The 15,002-nt window shown below is 39.8% G+C and overlaps 1 pseudogene; it reads left to right on the forward strand.

Moving 5' to 3' along the window:
* The first annotated feature begins 5,389 nt into the window (after positions 1-5,389).
* On the forward strand, positions 5,390-6,426 carry LOC150010035 (ras GTPase-activating protein-binding protein 2 pseudogene; annotated as a pseudogene).
* The last annotated feature ends 8,576 nt before the right edge of the window (positions 6,427-15,002 follow it).

The following is a 15,002-nucleotide window of genomic DNA, read 5'->3' on the forward strand; positions in this document are numbered from 1 at the left end:
GTAGTGCATGTAAAGCTTTTCATAGAAATAAAAGTGTCTTAAAAGCTTAAGACTTAAAAACATTTGCAAAAATTCTCAATTTAATTTTTATGAATATAATATAAATTAAAACTACTGTTACAACAATTTTCACCTATCAAATAAAGTCTGATAAATTACAGTAATGGCAAAGTTAAATAAAATAGACACTTAAATGTTGTTTATGAAAATATAAATATTTGAAAATCTTTAAGAAATGTAGCAATACTTATGAAAATTTATAAAAGACTTATGAAAATTTAAGATGCATATCCCTTCCAATCCATATTTAGAAATTTAACCTAAATATAATTACAGGTGTGTCTACATGTTTGTACTAGGATATACAATACAGCATTGTTCATAACAGGAAAGATTGGGGAACAACTTCAATGCCTATCAGTAGGGAACATAATTTTATAAATTATTTCACAACCATAACACAGAACGCCATGCATATTGTTTAAAAGAAAACAGTGAGGTAGATCTGTATGTGCTTATATAAAAAGTTATCCCAGAGGGACTGTAATTGCAAGGCATAGAAAACAATGTATTTAGTATATATTGTAGAGTATATTTACTTGTGACAATGAAAATGTATCATTTAAAAAGTAAAAATAAAGCACCAGAATTGTTAGGCTTTTTGTAGCTATAAAGCAATACAAGCCAAGAGGACAGTCACAAAATGTATTTGCTATGAAATGAATAAAATATTTTGCATAGAAGTTAGCTTAGCTGATTAGTCTATATACGAGGTCTGATCTCTCAAAAAAAAATCTAGTAGGTTCCAATTTAAACTGGGTTTTCCAACGTAAAATTTATCAGCCTTTCTTGTCAATGTGTGGTTCTTGGAGCAACATATTAGCATATTTTTTCTGGGACAATAACTAGGAATTTCACATACACTCACCTCTGTAAAACTGAACTAGTATTCCTTCAATTTTAACATTTTAAATAAAATTACAACTTATAAGCTTTCTTTTTTCCAAATGACCATCTTGACAGCATTCTACTGTTTTGATCTTCTGATGGAAATGATCATTTGTTCCTCAGCACAAGACAGACTATCTGATATTAGACCCAGAACATCTAAACTTCCTTCTATGTTATAATCACCACCTACAAGTTTGAGAATCTTCAGATATTAAGCTTGGGAAAAAGCTCCAAGGAAGAAGGGATATTTGAAGGAATGTCATGTGGAGTATAGTTTTATATCAATTCATTTTTAGTTTTCCAGAAACAAATAATTCAATATATATTTACTAAGAAGTTACTGCATGCTATGAGTGATATTTGGAGGTCACATATGGAAAGATTTAAATTCTATATAGTGAAGACTTGTAGGATTCAGATTATTGGTTTTAGGGCTTCTGGCCAAGATGGAGGCTTAGACCGACACGCTCTGTCTCTCTCCACAACTACGTAGTAATACAACTACCTCAAAAACAAAGATAACCAGAAATTCCAGAAAATAAAACTACATTGAAGCCCAACATATGAAGTTATAAACCAGTGGTGCTCATCTGGGCGGGTAGGAGGGGCAAAATCGGAATTGAGACAGAAAGGCTGGCTGGGCTGTTGGCAGTAGCAGCGTGGGTAGTGGCAGGACTGTGAGAAATTCCAGGGGAGCAATCCCAGCTGCAGTCGAGACCCGGCAGCTCGCAATTCCAATGCTGGAGAAGGCAGACCCCCCCATTGCCTTGGACGGTGAGGCCATGGGGAAGGAGCCTCCTGGTCTCTCATCGGAGAGTAATGGCAGGAACCCATCTTGGACCCCCGCCCCCACACAAAGCACCACAGAGTGGTGAAAAAAGTCGCAGGTTGCTGGGTAGTGTGAGGGCATGGGGCGCCGTCCCCTACAGCCTGACCAGGAAACAAAGGTAAGCAGAAAACTGACAGGATGAAACAGACCATGATTGAAATCCTGGCGACACAGCTCACCAGGCAGCAGATGAGGGACCTAACTGGTGAGCAAATAAGAAATCTTTCTGAGGCTCAGTTCAGAGCTATAGTCATAAGGCAGCTTACAGAATTAACAAAAGATTTGGAACGAGACAGGGAAGGACTGAAAGCTAGTCACACTGAAATGAACGAAAACACATATGAGACAAGTGGTGAGGAAATGAAAACCAGAGATCAAATCAACAAATCGGAACATAGGAAAGGAACAAACAGTCAACCAGTGCAGTAAATGGAAACAAAAAGGGAGGAACAGGAGGAGAGGCTCAGAAACCTCTGGGACAGCTATAAGTGAACAAACATTCGAATTGCCAGAGGGCGAAGAAGAAGAACTAGAAATAGAAAAATTATGTGAAAAAATAATGAAGCAGAACTTCCTGAACTTGGGGGAAAAAATAGACTTACAGGTCCAGGAAGCACAGAGAGTTCCAGAAAAACTGGACCCAGGGTGAACCACTCTAAGACACATTATAATCAAATTGTCAAAAATTAAAGATAAAGACAGAATCTTAAAAGCAGCAAGAGGGAAGAAAAGAATTACGTACAAAGGAGTCCTAATTAGACTATGAGCTGATTTCTCAAAGGAGACCCTGCAGGCAAGAAGGGACTGGCAAGAAATATTCAAAGTAATAAAAATAAAAAACCAACAGCCATAAACACTCTATCCAGCGAAACTGTCATTCAGAACAGAAGGGCAGAGAAAGTGCTTCCAGGACAAATTAAAACTGAAGGAGTTCATTAGATCTAAACCACTATTATATGAGATGTTAAAGGGACTGGCTTAGAAGAAGGAGGATCAAAATTATGAACATTAAAATGAAAACTGCATCACAACAACCAATATCAGAAGCTAGGGAATCGAAACTAAGGCAAACTAAGTAGGCAATGAGAATGGAAAAAGAACTATAGGTATGGGGAACATATTGCGGGGGGGGAGGTCAGCAGGAAGGGGGAGAGGGAGGGAGATGGTGCAGGAATTAAGAAGCATAGTAGGAGGGAATGGAGTAGACAGGAAGAGGTTGAGAAGAACTATATGCACAACCAATGGACATGGACTAAAAGGGGGGGACAACTGGAGGGAGGGGTATCACTGGGTGGAAGGGAGCAAAGGGAAAAGAAACTGGGACAACTGTAACAGTATAATCAATAAAACATATTTTAAAAAATTATTGGGTTCAAGTGAAATTACTTGAAAGATGATGAGCTCCGTTACTGGTGATATTTCAATAGATGCATAGAACCATTCGTCATGATTCATGTAGAGCACTTAGCATAGTTCCTTACTATAGCAAAACCAGACTAGAACCCTCAAGACCTAAATATGACCCTCTGGTCTAAGAGTTTAGTCTCTTATTTAGCAGAGGATTAAACTCAATAGCATCTCTTAAATGAATTTTTAAATTAAACCACGTCTTTAAAATAATATTTTAGGAAGGGACAAACTAGTATGTAAAGACCCACCAGCACTGTTTTAACATTCAAACCTGAAGACTTTGATCAACTATCTTAAGTATCCATAGTTTTATACCATTTATTGCCTCCACTAACTAATTTGTTAACATAAAGTGAGGATATTTGAGCAATAGTTTGAGTTAATGAACATTCCAAGAACCCAGTCATATACATGTGCTTGTCAAATATGTTCAGGGGCATAATAAATATTCTCAAAATTCCAGATAATAACAGTAACTAACATTTACAGATTGCTCACTATGTGCTGGAGAGTGTTCAACATGTTATATGTGCAAGTGAGTTACTTTCTTTAAGATGGTTTCCTCTTCTATAAAATAGGGCCACTAATAGTGCATGTCCTGAAGTTATTATGAGAATTCAGTAACATAAAAAATGTAAAGTTCTTAAAAGCATGTTAGGCATCTCATTAACCATGGATGAATGCAATTATAATTAGTATCACCTCATTTAACTATTATTCTGGCCCTATAAGGTAAGTAGAATTATACTCATTGTTTTACAGATGAGCAAGCCAAGGCTAAAGAAGACTTCCCCAATAAGTGTGTAGAAAAAAACTGAGTTCACATTTGACACTAGGAAGTCTTTCTCTAAAGACTTTCTTCTTCTCCACTGTAATGTTTTTTAGGATAATGCTAGGCCAGCATCTATAAGAAACTACTTGGGATATCACTGATGGAGAGTACTTAATTATATCCAAACATATTTAGAGTTTATGATTTGAAGGTATATATTAGTAGTCTATGAAGTTTAACAATAGTATTCTTAATGTTTACCTCAATAACTATTGATTTGTGTGAAATTAAATTATTCAATATAACATTAATACAGCCAGTTCATATGACATTAGAGGACTGATCTATTGCTTCTCAAAAGGGAGAATAAAAGACACAACACTTTCATATTAGACATTCATAGCAAAAATACCTAATTAATAAAAAAATTGTCATCTAGTATTTAAGAATTTTATGTAGATATAAAAATTTTAAAAAAATCCAATTTCAGAAGGTTAAACCTTAATTTATATAGCTCAATATGCAACAAATATCTAGGTTTTTAAAAATGCAGTTGGTTTAAGGAAAAATGAATCTAATAATCCAAATATCAGTTTTGCTCAGCAGAAATTATACTCACAGTCTCCTAAGAAACACGATGATGTTTCTCTGTATGTTTAGTAGTGTGGTTAAGCTTATATTTACTTCTCTTATAAATAAGATTTGACAATGGCCAGAATTACTCATCTGCTGATTAAATTGATAAAATGTCTTTAAAATCACCACAACAGCAAGATGTAAAAGGACACACCTAAAAATCAAACACTGTGTTCAGTTGACATAGTATTGAATTCTAACTTTTAACTTTTAACAGTCACAAATATTGGCCAAAGGAACTACGATGATTAAGAATGATTTAGAAAACATTGAAAATGTTCTTAATAGCTTAAACACATAAAACTGTTGAACCAAAGATATAATGTAAAGTATTAAGTATTATGGCTCAGATGAAGAGGCCTAAGATGAAAAAAAAGAGTCATCTTGTACAATCATGCAAATACATATAATCAGCAAGGATTCTTTATTATGGTCTTTGACCAGGGTCTCCAAACCTGCAGATAACGGTCTAGCTAATATACAAAACCCAACCTTGACCTTTAAATATATATAGAGAAGCCTGTGCTCCTGGTTTCTCACCACAGCATCTAGTGCCCTGAAATAGCTGGTTGTGAGGGAGCAAGGAGCTCATGGCATTTGGGCTTCTGAGATTCAACATGGTGTCTGAGGGAGAAGACAGTGAGTACGAGAATTTGGGGTAGTGGTTGAATTTTATGTGACTCTCCTGCTGACCTCCATGTGAGTACCTGCCATGCTGTTGGCTGGAACATTTGACATTGTGCAGAAAGAAATGTTTATGGACAAGCCTGATGGACAATTTGTAATACAGGATGTTTGTGAGGCAATATTACACTTTGTTGAATGAAGTTCTAGAATATTTACAGTGGTTTTAAGGCAGGAATTCTCTGAATGTTCATGGTGGGTTAGATGCTAGCAAAAAAACCCCAGGAGGCTGTTTATGGCAAATGATATACACCATAAAGTATTGTCTCTAAACTTCAGTGACTGTCATACAAAACTCATCATGTGGATGGTCATGTAACATTGAGTGATGAAGTAGTTGTCCAGGTCATTAGTTTTCTCTCTAATGGTATACAGAGAGGAAGTTTATGCAAACCTTTGTTCTGGCTCCTGAGAGATCGATTCCAAATAAGTTTTATATTCACAATGATATGTTTTGTTACAGGATGAAGTACTTGGTGATACTAAACAAGAACTTGAGGGGGAATCAGAAGAAGAATAAGGAGAAGGAGAAAAAGGAGGAGGAGAGTGAGGGGGAGGGGAAGGGGAAGGGGAAGAAGAAAAGAAGAAGAAGAAGAAGAAGAAGAAGAAGAAGAAGAAGAAGAAGAAGAAGAAGAAGAAGAAGGAGAAGGAGAGGAAGAAGAAGGAGAAGGAGAGGAAGGAGAGGAAGGAGAGGAAGAAGGAGAAGAAGGAGAAGAAGAAGAAGAAGAAGAAGAAGAAGGAGGAGGAGGAGGAGGAGGAGAGGAAGGAGAGGAAGGAGAGGAAGGAGAGGAAGAAGGAGAAGAAGGAGAAGAAGAAGAAGAAGAAGAAGAAGAAGAAGAAGAAGAAGAAGAAGAAGAAGAAGAAGAAGAAGAAGAAGAAGAAGAAGAAGAAGAAGAAGAAGAAAGAACTATGTCCAGAACCTGTACAAGAAAATGCTAACGGTGGACTCTATGAAGCTCACCCTGTGACTAATGGCATAGAGGAGCCTTTGGAATCACGCTCTCATGAACCTAAACCTGAGTCAGAATCTGAAACAAAAACTGAAGAGCTGAAACTTCCAGTGAGAGAGAAGAACTTAAAGAAATTAGAGAAGGGGGAAGATGGCGGCAGAGTAGGGGCAGTGTTCTCAGTTCGCTCCTGTTAAGGAGAGACTCCAGGAACAAATGCGGACAGGAGTGATTGAGTGAGTGTGGATCTCTGATAGCGTTAACAGGGAGGAGAGCGTGGGAGCAGCGTGGAGGAAGGTAGAGGGGTTTACCATGCACTGTAGGCTGAGTCATTCCGGGACCCGGTGCGTCTGCAGTACCAAGCCGGAGAGCTCACTAGCGGAGAGCTGCTTGGAGGCTCCCCCTGCTAGGGGCACACCGATAAGTGAATTCTTGTAGGGAGTTAGGGAGAGGATTTGGCTGAAAAAGCCAGAGGAGGGAGAGAACAGTGAACAACCAGGACTGGGAGAAACTGTGTGATCTGAGTCTAGAGAGAAACCTCCTCAGCTGCAACCTCCGACCTAAAGCGTGGCATTCCGGGCGTGCGCAGCACTTGCGCTAGGGCCCTACAGAACAAAGGGACAGTTTTGGGGCAAGGAGACCGGCTGCACAGAAAAGCTGCTGCAGAACTCTGGACCGGGGAGAGCTCCTGAGCAAGAGAGCAGTGCATGCCCCCGGTGCTTTGAGGGATCGCGCTAGAATCCCACAGAACAAAAGGCGGGTTTGGGGCTAGGAGAGAAATAGGGTGCGCAGGACGTGTAAGTAGGGAAGAGAGCGGAGGCGGTGGTTCTGGAGTGGAGACAATTTTAGGGTGGGGAGAAGGGCCCGCCGGGAAAGGCTGCTGCGGAGCTCCAGGCTTGGGGAGAGCTCCTGGGTAGGAGAGCGCTGCGCTGACCGACCACACTAGAATCCTGCAGAACAAAGGGACTGTGCTGGGGCAGGAAGAGAGATAGAGCGTGCAGGCCTATAGACAGGGAAGCCAGGGAAAGCTGTAGCTTGGAGTAGAGACAGTTTTGGGGCAAGGGAAAGAGCCCACGCGGGAAAGCCGCTGCAGAGCTCCAGACCAGGGGAGAGGTCCTGGGCAGGAAAGGGCCACTGGGCCCAGCGCTTTGACCGACTGTGCCAGAGTCCTGCAGAACAAAGGGACGATCTCGAGACAGGGAGAGAGGTGGGGTGCGCAGGCATATAGACAGGGAAGAGAGCAGAAGCTGTAGCCTGGGAATAGAGACACGACTGGAGGCAGGGCGGGGATTGCTGGCAGGCACAGGCTGGACCAACAGAGGGAAGGAGTAGCTGGACAAGCCTGAGGAGGGCTGAGGGTGCCTCAGGAGAGGACAACTAAACGCAGCTCACAGCAGAGCGGTGGTAGGCCCACGAATGAAAGACTAGCAATCTCAGAATCAAGCAGGACCTTCCCACAGCCAGCCAACCAACCAGAAAAGATTTGAAACCCATGGAATTTTGAATAGGGGCGGACTCAGGAAGGAAGGAAGGAAAAACAAAAAACAAACCAAAAACACACAGAGCCTGTGCCTAAAAGTAGAATTGAGTTAAAATCCTCTCATTCTTTTATTTCTCACTCCCTCTCTAACGGCCCCTCCCATCCTTTCTTATTCTCTTTCCTTTTCTCCCCTCCTCTTCCCTCCCTTCTCTCCAATTAACATGTCTCCCCTTCATCCTATTCTTTGTTAATTTTTTAATTTTAAGTTCTCTCCCTTTCCTTCCTATTCCCTCCTCCTAATCCCCTTCCCTCCCCCTTATCCTCGACCTCCCTCCGATTACTTTCTCTCTCTCTCCTTTCTCTGCGCTAAGCACTTTCAATTTTATTAAATTTCTTTCTTTATTTTGTCCCCCTTCAATCTACATTTGCTTTTCTTTCCTCCCTTGCCCTTATTTTCCTTCTCTCCCTATAAATATTCCCCCTCTCTTTCTTTCTCTCTCCCTATTCCATTTTATATTCCAATCTTTTAATATTCAAATTATAATTCTAATCTATTCCACTCTCCCTTCACCCTCCCATTCTTACCCCTTCTCTCTTTCCACCCTATCCCCTCACTTCTTTCTCTCCCTCTTGTATTTCTCTCCTTCATCCTATCTTTTGTCAACCCTTCAATTTCAGTCTTTCCCTCCCTAATATCTCCTCTTCCTCCTGATTTCCTTCCCTCCTCTGTGTTCTTTCCCTCCCCCACCCTCTTGCTTTCCCATCTCTTATTCCTCTCTCTATATATTCTCTCTTTCTATCTTGCAAATTTATATCATGTTTTAATCTCCTAATCTTTTTTATAATATATAATTTTTTAAAAATTTTAATCCAGTCCCCCCTCTTCTTCCTCCCCTTCTTCTTGCGTTCTCTCTCCTACCCTTCTCTTCTCTACTTTCTCTCTCTCTTTCCTCTCTCCCTTCCTGTCTTGCTATTTTCTACTCTGTATTTTTATTCTTGAAAAATTCTTTCTCAATCAGTTTCCTACCTTCTAACCTCCTCAGCCCTCTGCTTCAATTTCTGGCTGTCTGTCTGCCTGGAGGTCTGTTGTGTCTATCCTCCCTCCCACGCTAATCATATAGCATATACCGATTATATAATCCTAATACTATACACTTATACTTTCTCACTCCACACTGTAACCCTCTCCTCCTTTTCAAACATACAGAGTAAATGTTAATTGCTGTCTTACATAACCTTGATCCCAATTGCTAATATTATTACTCTATCAACTTCCCACACGAAAATTACTCTTCTTTCATTTAAAGACTCCTATCTGTTTCTCCTACGAAATAAGAGTTCCAATATCTCCACAAGTATATTAATACAGGCTTATTTGCAGCCTATAGTGAGATTGTAGTTGGGGGAGATATTGGAGGGTGTGGGTTTCTTGCCTGTGTTGTGTCATTATGTTTTAGCAGCACCTCCACAAAAGATCTCAAGACAAGGTGGGCAGAGTGACCCTCAATCAACTAACCAGAGAAAAAGACCCACCAAAGAGTAGCTGAAATACAACCAGACAGATTAAAGAAATAACATCAAGGACAACACAGATGGAGATCCAAGATGGCGGAGCAGTAAGTGGAAGTTACACTAACCTCCTCCCAGGACCAGCCAGTGCTGACTCAGCCCCAGTACAGCAGACAGACCATTCTCCTCCAAGTGGCATCAGACTAAGAGGAAATAAAAGCCCTGCTTACAGGAATTAAGTTGCCACACCCACGGTCCTTAAGCCTGATGACTAATCACAGATTGAGTAGATTAACAACTAAAGAAGACAGACAAAGGCAGCAGATCCCTGGAAGTCTCCAACAGGCTGCCTACGGCCAGTCTGGTACATGATCTGACGCTACCAGAGGCAGATCCAGGACAAGAAGATCATTCTAAATAGCACCAACAAACAATAGGAATCACAAAAATGGGAAGACAGAGAAACAACCCCCCATCAAAAGGAAAGGTAAAATCCCCAGAGAGAGAGCTAAAAGAAATAGAGGGGAGAAAAATATCAGATACGGAATTCAAAACATGGATTATGGAGAAGCTGTATGTGCTCAGCGGAAACTACAAAGAACTCCAGGGAAACTATAAGAAACTCCAGAAAAACTACAAGGAACTTACAGAGAATTACATGAGCATGAAAAAGGACATAGAAGCTATCAATAAGAGCCAGGAGAAAATGAGGAATACGATCTCTGAATTGAAGAACACAGTAGAAGGAATTAAAAGCAGGCTAGAGGAAGGAGAAGATCAGATCAGCGAGCTGGGGGACAACATACACAAAAACTCCCAGACAGTGAAAAAAAATGAAAAAAGACTCAACAAGACTGAAGAGGTTCTAAGACAGCTGCAGGACAACATGAAACATAATAATATCCGTATCACAGGAATTCCAGAAGGAGAAGAAGAAGAGCAAGGGATAGAAAACCTCTTTGAAAAACTAATGACAGAAAACTTCCCTCACATGAGGAAAGAAAAAGTCATGCAAGTCCAGGGAGCAGAGAGGGTCCCAATGAAGAAGAACCCCAACAGGCCCACCTCAAGACACATCATAATTAAAATGCCAACATTCAAAGACAAAGAGAGAACCCTAAAAGCAGCAAGAGAGAAACAACTAATAACATATAAGGGAGCTCCAATAAGGCTATCTTCAGATTTCTCAGCAGAAACACTACAAGCCAGAAGGGAATGGCAAAAAATATTCCAAGCAATGAAAAACAAAGGCCTACAACCTAGAATACTCTACCCAGCAAAGCTCTCATTCAAAATGGAGGATGAAATAAGGAGCTTCCAAGACAAAAGAAGGCTAAAAGAATACATCTCCACCAAAGCAGCAATGCAAGAGATGCTAAAGGGTCTGCTTTAAGAAGATAAAGAAACAAAGAGAGACAGAGAAGAACATGAGTACAAAGGGGAAAAATGACAATGAATAAGTTCTTACCGGTAATAACCTTAAATGTAAATAGGTTAAACGCTCCAATTAAAAGACATAGGGTAGTTGAATGGATTAGAAAGAATGACCCACATATATGCTGTCTGCAAGAGACCTACCTTAGAAAAAAGATCTACACAGACTGAAAGTAAAGGGATGGAAAAAGGTATTTCAAGCAAATGGACATGAAGAAAAAGCTGGGGTAGCAATACTTATATCAGACAAAACAGATTTCACAGCAAAGGCCATAAAAAGAGACAAAGAAGGGCATTTCATAATACTTAAGGGAAAAATCCATCAGGAAGATATAACCCTTATAAATATATATGCACCCAACTTAGGAGCACCCAAATATATAAGGAAAATTTTAAATGACTCCAAGAAAGATATAGACAGCAACACACTCATAGTAGGGGACTTTAACACCCCATTGTCAACAATGGACAGATCTTCGAAGCAAAGAAACACCAAAGATATTGAGGCAATGAACAACACTCTAGATCAAATGGACTTAGTCGATATATATGGAAGTTTTCACCCCAAAGAAGCAAAATATACATACTTCTCAAGTGCACATGGAACATTTTCAAAGATAGACTACATGGTAGGACACAAAACAAGCCTTAACAAATTCAGGAAAATTGAAATTATATCAAGCATCTTCTCAGATCACAATGGCTTAAAATTGGAAATCAACCTCAAGGAAAAAACTCAAAAACATTCAAACTCATGGAGAATGAATAACATGCTATTAAATAATGAATGGGTTAACAATGACATCAAGAAAGAAATCAAAAATTTTCTGGAAACTAATGATAATGAACACACAAGAACCAAAAACCTATGGGATACAGTGAAAGCAGTCCTGAGAGGAAAGTTCATAGCATTACAGGCCTACCTAAAAAAGCTAGAAGAATCTCTAATAAAAAATTTAACCCTACAGCTACAAGAACTAGAGGAAGAACAACAAGCAAAGCCCAGATAAAGTATAAGGAAGGAAATCATCAAGATCAGAGCACAATTAAATGACATAGAGTCTAAACTAACATTTCAAAAGATCAACAAAAGTAGGAGCTGATTCTTTGAAAACATAAACAAAATTGACAAGCCTTTAACCAGGCTCACCAAGAAAAAAGAGAGGGACCCAAATAAATGAAATCAGAAACGAAAGAGGAGAAATCACAACTGATACAACAGAAATATGAAGGATTGTAAGAAATTATTACGAACAACTGCATGGCAAGAAATTTGACAACCTAGAGGAAATGGACAAATTCCTGGAAACCTATAGTCTTCCCAAACTGAATCAAGAAGAAACAGAAAGTCTGAATAGACCAATAACAGCTAGTGAAATTGAAGCAGTAATCAAAAAACTCCCAGCACACAAAAGCCCTGGACCGGATGGCTTCACAAGTGAATTCTACAAAACATTTAGGAAAGAATTAACTCCTATCCTCCTCAGACTCTTCCAAAAGATACAAGAAGAGGGAAGACTCCCAAACTCGTTCTATGAAGCCAGTATAACCCTAATTCCAAAACCAGGTCAAGACACAACAAAGAAAGAAAACTACAGGCCAATATCGCTGATGAACATAGATGCTAAAATCCTCAACAAAATATTGACAAACCGGATCCAGCAACACATTAGAAAGATCACACACCACGATCAAGTGGGATTCATCCCAGGGATGCAAGGATGGTTTAATATTCGCAAATCAATAAGCGTAATACACCACATAAACAAAATGAAAGACAAAAAAACCACATGATCATATCAATAGATGCAGAAAAACATTTGATAAAGTACAACACCCATTTATGATAAAAACTCTCAGCAAAATGGGAATAGAGGGAGCATACATACATGGATGGAACTAGAGAGAATTATGCTTAGCGAAATAAGCCAGGCAACGAAAGAAAAATACCTTATGCTGTCACCTATTACAGGAAACTAATGAACAAAACAAACAAATGATCAAAATTGAACCAGAGCTATGTAAACAAGAAGTAGACTAACAGTAACAAGGCGGGAGGTGCGAGGGAGTGAAGAGGGTAAGATGGGGAAGGGTCTAGTCAGAGAACATGTATAAAAGACCCATGGAAATGGACAACTGGGTGGGGACTAAATGTGGGAGAAGGGGTGGCATTGTGCAGGGAAGCAATAGGGGGAAAAAAGTGAGACAACTGTAATGGAAAAACAAACAAAAACTTTTTTTTAGTGGGGGAAAAATGAAAATATGAAGAATGGAAATGTCAATTCAGTGAATATTAGGACAAAGATTTTTCTTCACTTTGTATATTTTTATCCCTATGTGATCCCTCCAGAGTTTGGCATTCTAAACAAGTAAGTAATGACATAAGTTCCTTTGCATAGAACTAATAAGACCAGTTGTCAACAGAGGTTCTTTTTTTTTTGACCAAGTCTTTGACTGGAATGTCAAGCCTAAAGGAAACATACTTGGGCTCAGATTGTTACCAGAAAGCCCTGAGGAACTGGGAATGACTTTCAAAGGTAATAAAAGCCCGTGAGATAAAAGGCCTGGTACCATGGTTGGTTGTGCGGTCCACAGCAATCTTTCCAGGGAAGGAACGAAGGTTGTTTTCCTGAAAGATGGCTAGAAGGGACCTTAAGGCACAAGGAAAGACCAGAAAGACTTGGAAAAAACAGGTGTGTACAGGCAAGGATGAATGCCAGATATGTGGCACAGCTTCTGTGCCCTGAAGAACAGACTGAAGGTCACCCCAAATATTCCTTGGGTAAGTTCCAGCAAAGCAGACTTGGGCTCAGGTTGTTACCAAAAAGCCCTGAGAACTGGGAAAGAATTTCAAAGGTAATAAAAGCCCACAAGATAAAAGGCCTGGTACCATGGTTGGTTGTGCGATTCACAGCAATCTTTCCAGGGAAGGAACGAAGGTTGTTTTCCTGAAAGATGGCTAGAAGGGACCTTAAGGCACAATGAAAAACCAGAAAGACTTGGAAAGGACAGGTGTGTACAGGCAAGGATGAATGCCAGGTATGTGGTTCTGCTTCTGTGCCCTGAAAGGCAGATTGAAGCTCACCCTAAATGTTCCTTGCGTAAGTTCCAGCAAAGCAGAACTAAAGATCATAAGTGATCATTTGCTGCTCTTGTTGTGTTTATGCAAATGAACAGGAAAAATTAAAAATGGACTTAATGCAGTCCCTTTAATGACAAGGAGGGTAATCTTAGGGAGAAAAATCATTATTCAAGGAAAATCACAATGGTCAGTGGTAGACTATAAAGTAGTGCAGCTAACCGTCTTAAAAGTTTCTTTTCATTTAAAATATTGTTTCACTTGAAAATTAAACCATGTCTGTGATATCATCAAAGATATTCAAGTTGCAGGCAAGTAGAATGTCAAGTGCCTTGCAACTGGGTATCTTCTCAATAAGACAGACTTACAGATTTAGAGACTTGTTTGTGGGTTCTGTTACATAAATTAACATGTGTTTTCTGTTTTCAAAGGGCATAAGCCTATGTCTGCATTACCTGAGTGATTGTACGTATAAGCCGCACTTAATCCTCTCTGCAGCGCTGCCTCCTGAGACTCAACGGTTTGGCTGAACTAAATGACTGGGTTGGTGAAGAATGAGGTGGTCTGTGGACTTCACTTTAAAACTGGTTTCTCTTTTCTATCTTAATGGCTTGGACAGAAAGGGCCCAGAGGTCTGAGAGGGGGGAAACCTAAACTATTTCCCTCAGCCCAAACTAAGTATAATGGGCAAAAGGGTTTGGGACAGGTGAGATGTGTCTAGCACACCTTCCTCCAAAGAAGCCCTTTTTTTCTTTTTTTTCCCCTAATGTGGAACATTGAAAAATTAATCCCTGCCTTTTGTCATCTAGTAGTTATGGATTGAATGATGTCTTTTAACGCTTTTTGCCAAATCTGTTGCCCCCAGAACACAACAAGGATGCCAGCCTGTTAAACTAAGCACGCCGTTGTCCGGAGACCGCCAACTGACCGGGAATCTGCACGATCCTTCCCCATGTGGGAAGGCCACCCTCCCCTCCACACCCCCACTATTATTAGTGATTTCTGGACCTAAGGGTAGGTAGGATGACGACCATGTCCAACTTGAAGCAGCTAGAGGAACTTGAGACCTTCGCCCAGTGTCTTTTACAAGATTACAAAGGGTCTTGATATCTGAGAGGGAGGGATAGTTATTTTTTATTGTTAAAATAATTAATTAATCACATATTTACTAAAAAAAAGAGATAGAGAGAAGAAGAAGAAGAATATATGAAATGGTGAAGTGGGAAAGCTTGTATGTACGAACCATGGGTATGAACTTGGGGGGGGATTGC

Source organism: Furipterus horrens, unplaced genomic scaffold (genome assembly GCF_987537825.1).
Source record: "Furipterus horrens unplaced genomic scaffold, mFurHor1.1.pri manual_scaffold_5, whole genome shotgun sequence".
Taxonomy (NCBI): domain Eukaryota; kingdom Metazoa; phylum Chordata; class Mammalia; order Chiroptera; family Furipteridae; genus Furipterus; species Furipterus horrens.